The sequence below is a fragment of the Triturus cristatus genome, chromosome 5_2 (genome assembly GCF_964204655.1).
Source record: "Triturus cristatus chromosome 5_2, aTriCri1.1, whole genome shotgun sequence".
NCBI classification, from domain to species: domain Eukaryota; kingdom Metazoa; phylum Chordata; class Amphibia; order Caudata; family Salamandridae; genus Triturus; species Triturus cristatus.
Window position 1 is genome coordinate 167717145 of NC_140588.1, and position 12215 is coordinate 167729359.

Consider the following 12215-nt stretch of genomic DNA (forward strand, 5'->3'; position numbering starts at 1 on the left):
TTCCTAGTCCAGAGTTTAGTTTGAGGGTGGTTTTTCAGTGGAGTGTAAAAGGAGGATGGACATATAGCTTGGGGTAACCATCTTTTTGATAATGTGTTATCGTTCTTTGGTTGAGATATAGGTGTTATTGATGAATGATTCAAAGTATTCTTTTTTGCTCTATTACAGTTTAAGTTTAAGTTTTAACCCACTTTTCAAGAGCGCTGTTTTGTTTTAGCTGAAGGAGATTTTTTTGTACACCAATTTGTTGGGTTATGATGAAGGTTTCTTTGGCGGTATCCATGGCAGAGATGATTTTCATCTTTAGGTGGGCAAAGATATTATCCATTGAATCTAGATGGGATTGTGAACACCATCTAACAATTGGGCAAAATTGTACGGTTGAAGGTTTTTCAGGTTGGTAGCCGGGGTGAGAATTTGTGGGGCATTCCCACAGGCCAGACTATTCCTGAGCTCATTGGCAATGAATATGTTGATGAGGTAGTGATCAGGCCCAGCATTAAGAAACTAGAAGTCAGGGAAGGTGGAGAAGAGCAGGTTAGACAGTGTTGTGTAGTTCCTAGGAATCCTCAGGGCCTGCGCATTTTGGATAACCTAAACTGAGGGCTTGGTGTCTCAACTGCTTCCTGACACTCCCACAGGATCTGTCAGCCATTAGACAATCTAGCTCTACAGTGCCACTTCCACCCCCCTTTATCTTACAGTGGTGTAGGTAGTTTCTGGCAACTACTCAACATGACAACCCTGATTTCTCAGGGATCCCGGAAAACAGTACAGTACTTTTTGCTCAGTCACTCGTGCTTGCTTACTCTCAGAAAATACACAGGATGGCGATTAGGATGTTTCAATAAGTATTTATTGGTCCAGCGTCAGTCTTGTATAAAAAATATTTGCTGTGACAATCAGGAGACAGAAGCATACAAAAGAGATTGCTAGTACCAATATAGTAAATAGTAGATACATTTCTACCATAGTGCTAATAAGATGAACATAAGCAGTTCAAATAAAAACAGTAGCACTTGCATATTCCTAAAATGTGTATTTTGCCTAAATGTACCTATTCTAGCCTAGATCTGTATGTGTGGCATGTGTATGCGTATCTGTAGCCAAGAATCCCCATAGGGAAGAACCAGCCACCTCACCTGATGGTTGATAATAAAGGACCCCTTCTCTGCTTTGAAGATCATACCCCAAAAGGGATGCCAGACCGCTGTATGTCAAAGATTCAGCATGCAGGACCCCGTGTCAGCTTGGAATTAATTCTCCTCTAATTTGTAGGGGGGGAATAAGGGTCTTATATACGAGAGTGGTCACTCCAGAGTTTCTTCTACACTGTTTTGAAAACAATCATAAATGTTTTTCCAAACAAATGCGATCATGCACAGCTGGCTGTTTGCCAAGGATGAAAAAAAGCGGTGATCCTTATACAGAGTAAATATCCCGTGCCTAAGGACATGTTTATGTACGTCAGGTACAGGGATTAGGATAGAATTCTAAGAGCTGGTGTCAAAGAGACAGGACCAAGCTACTAGGTAAAAGGTCACCTGTTCAGAACTGTTATTGTTGTGTGGATATGAAAATGTATGTGAAAAAGGGGTATACATAACAGGACTATCCTAAAGGACATGACACACACTTCTCAATAAAAGGTCAACAGGGTTAGCTAAATGATAATAAAGCTAAAGTCATAAAAAGCATAAAAATCATTTTAAACTGAGATCCTAAAAAGCAATACTTGAAAAAGTGTGTACAGACCAGGGCCTGTCTCTCTGCCGAAGACCTTGCAACCTGTAGATCAAAAGTCTGTCGGACTGAAGTTAAGGCCATATTTTGTTAAAACAACATGGCTTTCAGTCTGCTTAGCGAATCCAACCTTATACTGGAAACATTCAATTAAGGCCACAGTTGTGCCTCCCTAACTGTGCGAGCTGTGGGAAACAATACTTGCTTACAGTGAACAACCCTGAAGTTTATGCAATGCTTGGTGCCATCCCACAACAGCCTTGATCATTCAGCATTAATCCATTCGCTGCTAGGCCTCCCCCCTCCCCCGTGCTAAGCCTTTTTTTGGCTATTTGGGGTAGTTCACTTAGGCCCCTGTAACTTTTTGACCACATAAGGTATCCATGTTAAAATTGCGTCCTTTTCTTCCAACATCATGGGGATTTTAAAGGTACCTAGGGTTTGTTGATTACCCCGGAAGGGCCCCAGAAAGTAGCCAAAATACAGCAATATTTAGTTTTTTGGGGAAAAATGGGAAAAAAGGGCTACAGATAAAAAATTCTGTTTTTTCCCAGCAAATGGTATTAACAAAGGGGTTGTGGTGCTGAAATCACCATCTTCCCAGCTTTCAGGGACAAGCAGACTTTTGTCAGTAAACCAAAATCTTTTACACAGTTTTGGCATTTTTCTGGGATATAGCCTATTTTTGCTATTTGTTGTGCTTTCAACCTCCTTCCTGTTAATGGTAAAAATAGGTATGAAAGCAATGATGGATCCTGGAAAGTTATACATTTCTGAAAGGTAGAGCAAATTTTGAATTCAGCAAGGGGTCATTTGTGTAGATCCTTCAAGGGTTTAGTATAGAAACTAACAGTTGAAAATAGAAACAATTGAAGAAGAGTTTAAAAAACAGCCATTTGTGCCAACATTTTCACCTGTGACCTCTACTAAGTATGACAGATGTTTGAAAGAAATATGCCATTACATCTGCTAGACACTTCTGGTTGTGGGGATATATAGGAATTGTAGGTTCACCAAGAACCCGAAGAACCCAGAGCCAATAACTGAGTAGTGTCTTGCAATGGTTTCTTATTGTGTACCAGGTATATAGCAATTAATTTGGAAAAAAAAAACAGGTAAACATTGGTATGAAAGTCACCTATGTATTTCTGAAATCAGAACAAAAAATAGAGTTTAGAAACAGTAGCTATTTGCACATCTCCGAAATTGTGGGTACCCATACCACCATGTGAATTATAGGTCATTTTTCAAAGTGACTTCTTTTTTACACATTGTCTTACATTTGGAAGGCAGAAATGCATTGAAAGTTAATAGGTAATAACAATTGCTCTACAATTTTGTGTTCCCCTTAGTGTCCCAATAAAAATGATACCTCACTTTTGTGGGTAGGTGTAGTGGCCGCGACAGGAAACGGCCCAAAACGCAACGTGGACACACCACATTTTCAAAGTGAAAACGGACCCTTTTTCGCAAAGTGCCTAGCTGTTGATTTTGAACCCTAGCTCTGCCGGCACCTAGGGAAACATTGCAAACCTATACATTTTTTAAAACTAGAGACCCAGGGGAATCCAGGATGGGGTGACTTGTCTGGCTCTCACCAGGTTCTGTTACCCAGATTCCCTTGCGAACCTCAAAATTTGTCCAAAAAAACACACTTTCTCACATTTCTGTGGTGGAAAGTTCTGGAATCTGTGTGGATCCAGAAAATTCCACCCAAAGTCTTCCGAGAAAAATGGTTCTGTTACCCAGAATCCCATGCAAACCTCCTAATGTTTAAAAAAAAACATTTTCCTCACATTTCTGTGGTGGAAAGTTCTGGAATCTGCTTGGATCCACAAAATTCCACTCACCCTGCATTTCCCAAATTCGTCCGAGAAAAATGATACCTCACTTGTGTGGGTAGGCCTAGTGCCCACAACAGGAAACGGCCCAAAATGCAACGTGGACACACCACATTTCCACAGTGAAAACGGACCCTTTTCTTGCATAGTGCTTAGCTGTAGATTTTGAACCCTAGTTCTGCCGGCACCTAGTGAAACCTAGCAAACCTATACATTTTTAAAAACTAGACACCCAGGAGAATCCAGGCTGGGGTGACTTGTCTGGCTCTCAGCAGGTTATGTTACCCAGAATCCCTTGCAAATCTCAAAATTTGTTTAAAAAAAACTCATTTTCCTCACATTTCTGTGGTGGAAAGTTCTGAAATCTGCGTGGATCCACAAAATTCTACTGACCCCGCATTTCACAAAGTCTTCCGAGAAAAAAGGTACCTCACTTGTGTGAGTAGGCCTAGTGCCCGCGACATGAAATGGGCCAAAACGCAACCACATTTTCACAGTGAAACGGACCCTTATTTGGAAAGTGCCTAGCTGTAGATTTTGAACCCTAGCTCTGCCGGCACCTAGGGAAACCTAGCAAACCTTAACATTTTTGATAAACAGACACCCAGGGGAATCCAGGATTACCCAGAATCCCTTGCAAACCTCAACATTTGTCCAAAGAAACACATTTTCCTCACATTTCTGTGGTGGAAAGTTCTGAAATTTGTGTGGATCGTCAAAAATTCCACCCACTCCGCATTCCCCAAAGTCTCCAGAGAAAAATAGTACCTCACCTGTGTGGGTGGGACAAGTACCCGCAACAGGCAAGGGCCCCAAACGTATTGAGGAGACATCAAAATTACCAATCACAAAAACAACGTGGTTTTGCAAGGGGGTCGCCTGGGTTTTTGGCCCTGGGCTTGGCAGTCATTTTGGGAAACTACCAAACCAACACATTTTTGAAAACTAGACACCCGGGGTAGTCCAGCGAGGTATGACTTGTGTGAACCCCCAATGTTTTCCTACCCAGAACCGCCTGTAAACCTTTTGTAAATTTAGCAGAAAAAAACACATTTTCCACATATTTTTGTGTGTAATCACTACACCCGCACAAATGTCCAACCCCACTGCGTTCCCCTTAGTCTCCCGACTAAATCTATACCTCACTTGTGTGGGTGTTCAATGCAGAATTGGCTAAAAAAGTTTTGTTTTTTTAAATGTAGTGCTTAGAATTCTCGGTGCTATACCCTTAATCCCTATGTTTTTGGCTCTTCCCAGTCACAGGCCCTTGCCCCACCCACACAAGTGTGGTATCATTTTACTCGGGAGACTAAGGGGAATGCTGTGGGGTAGGACATTTGTGCCGGCACAGTGATTCCACACGTAAATATGTGGAAAATGTGTCTTTTTCAGCTAAATTTGAGGTTTGCACGGGATTCTGGGTAGGAAAACATTGGGAGATCCATGCAAGCCATACCTCGCTGGACTCCCCTGGTTGTCTAGTTTTTAGAAATGTGTGGGTTTAGGAGTTTCCCAAGATGGCGACCGAGACCGGGGCCAAAAACCCAGGTGACCCCCCCTTGCAAAACCATTTTTTTTTGTGATAGGTAATTTTTATGTCTACTCAATATGTTTTGGGCCCTGCCTGTCGCGGGTACATGACCCACCCACGCGAGTGAGGTACCATTTGTATTGGGAGATCTGGGGGAATTCTGGGTGGTAGGAAATGTGTGGATCCATGCAGATTCCAGAACTGTTCCATACAGAAATTTGAGAAAAATTTGATTTTTTTCAGCTAAATGTGAGGTTTCCAGGGGATTCTGGGTAGAAGAAAATTGAGAGATCCATGCAAGCCATACCTCGCTGGACTCCGCCGGGTGTCTAGTTTTCAGAACTGTGTGGGTTTGGTAGCTTCCCTAGATGGCCGCCAAGCCCGGGGCCAAAAACCTAGGTGATAACCTTTGCAAAACCCGGTTGTTTTGTGATAGGTAATTTTGATGTTTCCTCAATACATTTTGGGCCCTTGCCTGTCGGGGGTACTTGACCCACCCATGCGAGTGAGGTAATATTTTTATCAGGAGACCTGGGGGAATGCTGGGTGGTAGGAAATTTGTGAAGCTGATGGAGCAAGGACTCATAGAAAAGAGACTTGCTCTGAATTCTAACCTTGTATCAACTATGTATTGTGTAAATTAATACGCACCACATTTGACATAAAAGACAGAGAAGCTTGCCTACGTGTCTTACTAATAAGTAACTCAAGTGAAATTCTAAAATGGCCGCTAATGGGAAATCTTTATTGCGCATGCGTTAACTGCATCTGAGCGGTATGACAAGCTGTCGCTTGGAGGGAATTTCTTGCGCTTGTGCAGATGCGATTAAAATGGCTGCTAGCAAGCTCACATGCCTAGCATCTGCTCTGCTGAAACTAAACCAAGCTGTTTTACTAATTCTAATGCGGGGAAAGCATTTATAAGTAAATGGGGCTGGAGTAGAGATAGGTGGTACACAATGAAACCATTTTATTTTGAAATTAATATTTGTCTTTTTGACTTTCCTATTAGTATGTATTTGGGCCTCTCGTACGAATCTAGAGTCTGTAACCAACTGACCTCCGCACATGTGTGGTGTGATTGAGCCGGAAGAAGTGATGTGACTTTTGAACACAGTCCATGGATGCAAAAGATACATATCCTGGGAACCAGCACCAAAGTCCTCTGAAACGAATGGGAACACATGAAAATTATACTTTTGTGTCTAATAAAATGTGAATACGGGTGGGAATAAAGATTTATGAATACAAATTAAGGGGTGGGATTTTTTAACGACGGACTGAAAGACTAAATTGAAAAATAAGCATGGTGTGATGATCATCCCCCCTTGCCTGTCCAATCTGAGTTAGTATTTTTTGAGATATTGAAACATTAATGAGTGGTACATGAATGTCGAAGAGTACAGTTGAGGTAGTCTTAGTTAGTTAGTCAGATAGAGATGCTGATGCGGATGCAGATGCAAATGGAGACGGAGATTTGCTGAATTCTGCAGAGCTTGGGATGCTGTCGGAGTGATGAATAATTGAATGCAGAACCATCTATCCTATAATTAATTTAGAAGAAGATCGCAGAAGAATCTCGAGGAGGAAGAGAGTGTCAGAGAGGGGTGCTACGCAAGCGTCTGTGTTAGAGAGGTCATCTATCCTGTCCTGATTCCTGTCCTGAAGCCTTTGTCGCCTGATCTTTCCCGGGGAACCTTTCCCAGCTCCTTGGCCAGGGGGTTGGTTTTCACACCATCCTAGGTAAATATATTTTCATAAAATGTGCAGGTGTGCTTTCTCTCTATCCTCTCCTTTCTGAGCAATGTCATTGCAGAGTATATATTTGTTTGATTGATTGATAATTGAATCTTCCTTCCTATGAGTGACGGAGACTGTACTGTGTTCTGAAAGTGGTTCACATGAAATTAATTTATAGATAAAGACTTTAACAAAAAATCCCTAGTCTGTGTTCATTTTATTGCATAGAGAAATAATGTATGTAATTTATGTAATTTCACCATCAATTAGTTCAACTAATGGTCCATTGACGAGAGGAAAGAACTTTTTGATCAGTTAAAGATTAGTTAGGAATGATAGGTAACTAATCGTGAAATAAGAAATAACACAAACTCCACTGGTTTTACTGGCCTGTCTGTGTGTATGTGTGTTTATGGGCCCAGGTAAGTATATGGTATTGGAGTATCTGTTGCTGGTTCACCGCTCGATCAGTTTTCTGGTAGCAGAGCTATGGTTATTATTGACTAGTTTGGTGTTAAGTATTGATTATTGATTTATGTAGTACAAAAAGAGTTAGCGTCTTGTTTTATGTCATCTGGAAATTTCCCGGCAAAATCAATAGCGGGTGGTGATAGAAGACATACTGCAGTGAGGTCACTCGTCTGTTGGAATAGCACTGAGAAGCTACGCTGGGCTGGCAGTGTTAAATTAGGGACTATTTCGTATAAAAGTGACTGTGAATGGGTGCAAAAAGGGTTTGCTAGAGAAACTTTGGTTTTATATCACCTAGAAAGGGTAATACTGAAGGAGTAACAGGTTCTCTTGAGCTTAAATGAAGGGTAAATGGAAGGTTTTACTCGCAGTGTATGAAGAGTAGGCGGAAGGTTTTACTCGCAGTGGAAAGAAATAATCTATCCTTTGGTTTCAGTGGAACAGGCAGAGTAGCGAATGTTTTTATGTTGTTATTAATGGAAATTTAATATAAAGCAGTAAGAAAAAAAGTTTTTGTATTACCTTGTGAAGGGAGGGTCTGTCGCCGGAGTTGCACTGACCTCTCAGAGAGCCATGCTGGGATATGTTGAAACAGCGGGCATGTGACTGACGCGGATTTGTAAAGGAGGGGTCAGTAGTAAGGAGCAGAACTGATGACATTGAGAAGGCTGTGCTGGTATTGGTCAGACCACGAGCGTGAGCAGCAATCGGATTGGGTGATTGGATGAAAGCTGTTTTTAGATTGGTTGGTTAAAATTTGTATGTTTGATTCTCATTTGCCTTTTGGTGCGAGTCGCCCTGACAGAAAAGCTCGAGGGTTTGGAGATTATTGTTTTATGTATTCAAAGTATAGAATGTATGGTGAAAAGAGAAAAATGTCACTAATAAAGAGAATTAAGAATTTCTTTAAAAAAGATAAGCCAGTATTGACTTGCGAGGGAATTCCTATACCTCCGCCAAAAACGCCTGCTTCATTTATGATGATGGAGACAGAATATCATACATGTGTATGGATAGAGAATTGGTTAGAGTACACGAAAGGTGATGGTATTTTGGATTTTCCAGAACATGGTACGTCTAATGGGAGAATTCTTCAGAATTTGAGAATGCAAATGAATGATTTAGATCCAAGACCCAGGATGACACAGTATGAGGCATTAGAAGAATGGGAGACTGAATCTTATGAGCGGGAGAAGAACAGGAGTGAAAGATACATGGGTCATTTCCCAAGGTATTTAAGTGAGTCACGTGAGGGTCAGATGAAGCAATGGAGAAAAGCAATGGTGTCAGAAGGATTATATCCAGTATTGATGGCTGAAGAACAGTCAGGGGGCAAGTGTAAGGAAAAAACTAAACACATGAAAGTGACAGGTTATAGTGAATCAGATGATGAATTTATGGAGGAGATTTTAACTAAAAACCCTCCACCGTATCAATAAGGACCAGTCCTGGGAACACCCTTGATTCCACAGATGTTACATGATCCATCAGTTAATAGAGTACTTCATGATAAAGAGAAGGAAGCGTTGAATAAAAATAGAGACAAATTAATACGGAAAATAAACCAATTAAATTTGAACCTTGAAGCATTGACAATACCTGTAACTATAGGTCCTGTTGTTCCATTATGTGGAGACAAGGTAAATTGTCCAAAACCACAAGCTGTAACAACTCCTTTGAATAATCCAAGAAAAGTAAGTATAATAACTGATGACCAAGCCAGTGAGTGTGATTCAGTAATTTAATTAATGGATCTGTTGATAAGGGAATCGGCAAATGAAACCCTGCAAAGAGTTACACCCAGTAGTTCAAAAGAAGGAAGGTCAGTGACATCCTCAGGTGTCAGAAGTGCAACAGCGGTAACTCTAGAAGATCTAGAGAGATGGGTGCAGGGAATAGAAAAACAGAGTTCACCCCCTAAGATGTTAAATATTTACAAGCTGAAAGTATAATTGGAAGAAATGGTAGCTGGAAATGTGGGAATAGATAGATTAAACACCTACAATGAGGAAGAGTTGTTGTTTATATGTAGGAGTATAACTAGAAATGCAAGATTATTTCATGAGAAATTGCCAGAACATACCTCCGAAATGGGAATAGACATAGGGAGATCAAAAGTGCTACAGAAACCATATCGAGTGGAGTTTACTGACAAAGATTTCGAAAATACGAATGTGTCTGGAAAGAAATTACAAGTAAAGGAGTTGATGAATATTTTGCAAAAATGGGGAGACTTTGATAAGTGGAGAATAAGGTGGACAAAGAAAAAGGAAGAAGCACAGGCAAAGGAAGCGTCAACTGCATATATGATGAAAGAGTCAGAGAAAGTCAGGGGAAGTAGAAAGATTGTGTCCCATGAGAGAGGTACCTGGTGGTGGATATGTTCATGTTCCATGGAGTCAACAAGATATTTTGTCATTTACAAATGATTTCCCTAAACTGAGAGAGAAACCAGTTGAATGGTACAAACAGGTTGAAAGGTCTGTGAAAGTTTTGTTGAAAGATTTGGATGGTCTGTTTGACATAGTGGTACCTGCTGATTTATGGACAGAATGTAAGATCACAGATGATTGGCCTAGTGACGAGTATCCAAGAGACTCGAAAACAGGAGCACCCTCAGATGATGTGATGAAGAAATATCACCAAGTAATTACTTTCTTGAAAGGTAAAATTCCTCCTAAAAAACAGATTGGGTAAAAATAGATAGAACAACCCAAGAGCCGAAAGAATCTGTTCATGCGCATTATGAACAACTGTTGCAGGTTTTTAAACAGTATAGTGGCTTTGAGAACATTGGAGATAAGGATATGGGTCATTTTGTGTATAGGTTTGTTTACGGTCTGAAACCAGAAATTAGGCAAATGATTCAACAACATATGTTGTGTTGGCAGGGAAAGCCCATAGATGATATTTTAAAATACGCTAAGTATTGTGGAGATGATATTGAGGCAAGGCATAAAAAGTTAAAAGAGAAATTGGCAGAACAACAGGAACTTAAATTAAACTGTCAGACTAACGGTCAGATGAAAGAACAGAGTCAGAGTGATAATGCAGTGAGTGGTGAAAATCAAGAGGACGAATGAATAGAGAGGATGCAAAGAAAATGTTTCCTTGTCATGGGTGCGGAAAGCTTGGACATTGGTAAAACGAGTGTAAGGATATTCCGAATAATAATGGCCCAAACCAAAATTTAAATCCACAGGCGCAGAATGAGGTGCTTATGAATCAACAGCAGCAGGTAGTTAATCAGCAGTGCAAAAACAACAGTTGTTGGACAGAATGCAGACCAATGTCACACATTCACCCCAGTAAAGAGATCTGGGCCTAAATCCATCTTTTTTTGCTCACCATGCCGTTATAGTTTGAACCCAGCCATATGCAAATCAGTCTTGACCCTGTGCCTCATGGGAACAGTCCGGCCCGAACTGCCAAGTCAGGTCCACCCTGGACTGGAAACAAGCATCCTAGGACTGGTTTCGGGGTGTCACCCCTCTTCAGCCAAGATAGCTTGATTCCAGTGGCATGGAGAGCACGGGACCCACATCTGGGCATACCCTTCCCACTCGGGGTGACAAATGCAAAAACAACAGTTGATGGACAGAATGCAGAACACTGTCACACATTCAACCCTGTACAGAGATCTGGGCCTAAATCCATCAATTTTTTGCTCACTGTTCCAGTTTGAACCCAGCCATATGCAAATCAGTCTTGACCCTGTGCCTCATGGTAACAGTCCAGCCCGAACTGCCAAGCCAGGTCTTCCCTGGACTGGAAACAAGCATTCTAGGACCGGTTTCGGGGTTTCACCCCTCTTAAGTCAGGATAGCTTGATTCTAGTGGCACAGTGAGCCCAGGACTCACGTCTGGGCATACCTGGCGCACTTAGGGCGAGAAAGCAAAAGATACACAATTGATGGACGGAATGCAGAATGAATCAAAACATTTACCCCCAGTGAAAAGATTTGGGTTAAATCCATTATTCTTTTGCTCACCATGCCACCCCAGTTTAGACCTGGCCATGTGCAAATCGGTCTTGACCCCGTGCCTCATGGGAACAGTCCAGCCCGAAATGCCAAGCCAGGTCTTCCCCGAAACCGGTCCTAGGATGCTTGTTTCCAGTCCAGGGAGGACCTGGCTTGGCAGTTTGGGCTCGACAGTTCCCATGAGGCACAGGGTCAAGACTGATTTGCATATGGCTGGGTTCAAACTGGAACGGTATGGTGAGCAAAAAAACAATGGATTTAGGCCCAGATCTCTGTACTGGGGTGAATGTATGACATTGTTCTGCATTCTGTCCATCAACTGTTGTTTTTGCATTTGTCACCCCGAGTGGGAAGGGTATGCCCAGAGGTGGGTACCGTGCTCTCCATGCCACTGGAATCAAGCTATCCTGGCTGTAGAGGGGTGAAACCCCGAAACCTTTTTAAACACAAAACAGAAAGCCCACTAGAAACAAGGGGGTTTATAGAAATTTAAATTAGGGGTGGGGGCTGCCCAATATGGGCATGCTAATGCCCCCATACCCCTGCTGCAAAAGTACAGTGTTTCTGTCCCCACTGGGGGGCAGATGGGGGCAATAGCACCCAATCTGCCCCCCAGGGGGGCAGAAAGCCCACTAGATGCCAGGTTTTTTTCCGATGAATTTAGGAGTGGGGGTTGCCCAAGATAGGCATACCAATGGCCCCACTCCTTCCCCCACAAAATTCCAGTCTTTCTGCCCCCACCATTAAAAACACAAAGAAAAATCATAAGCAAAACAAATTTTACTTTCAAATAACATTCAACACAATAAAAAAGGAGCCGTCCACCATTTTAAAAATTGTAGTTACCTGATTACCAGAGACTGCATGCGGAATTACATACTCCAAAATATAATTGTCGAAGAAAAC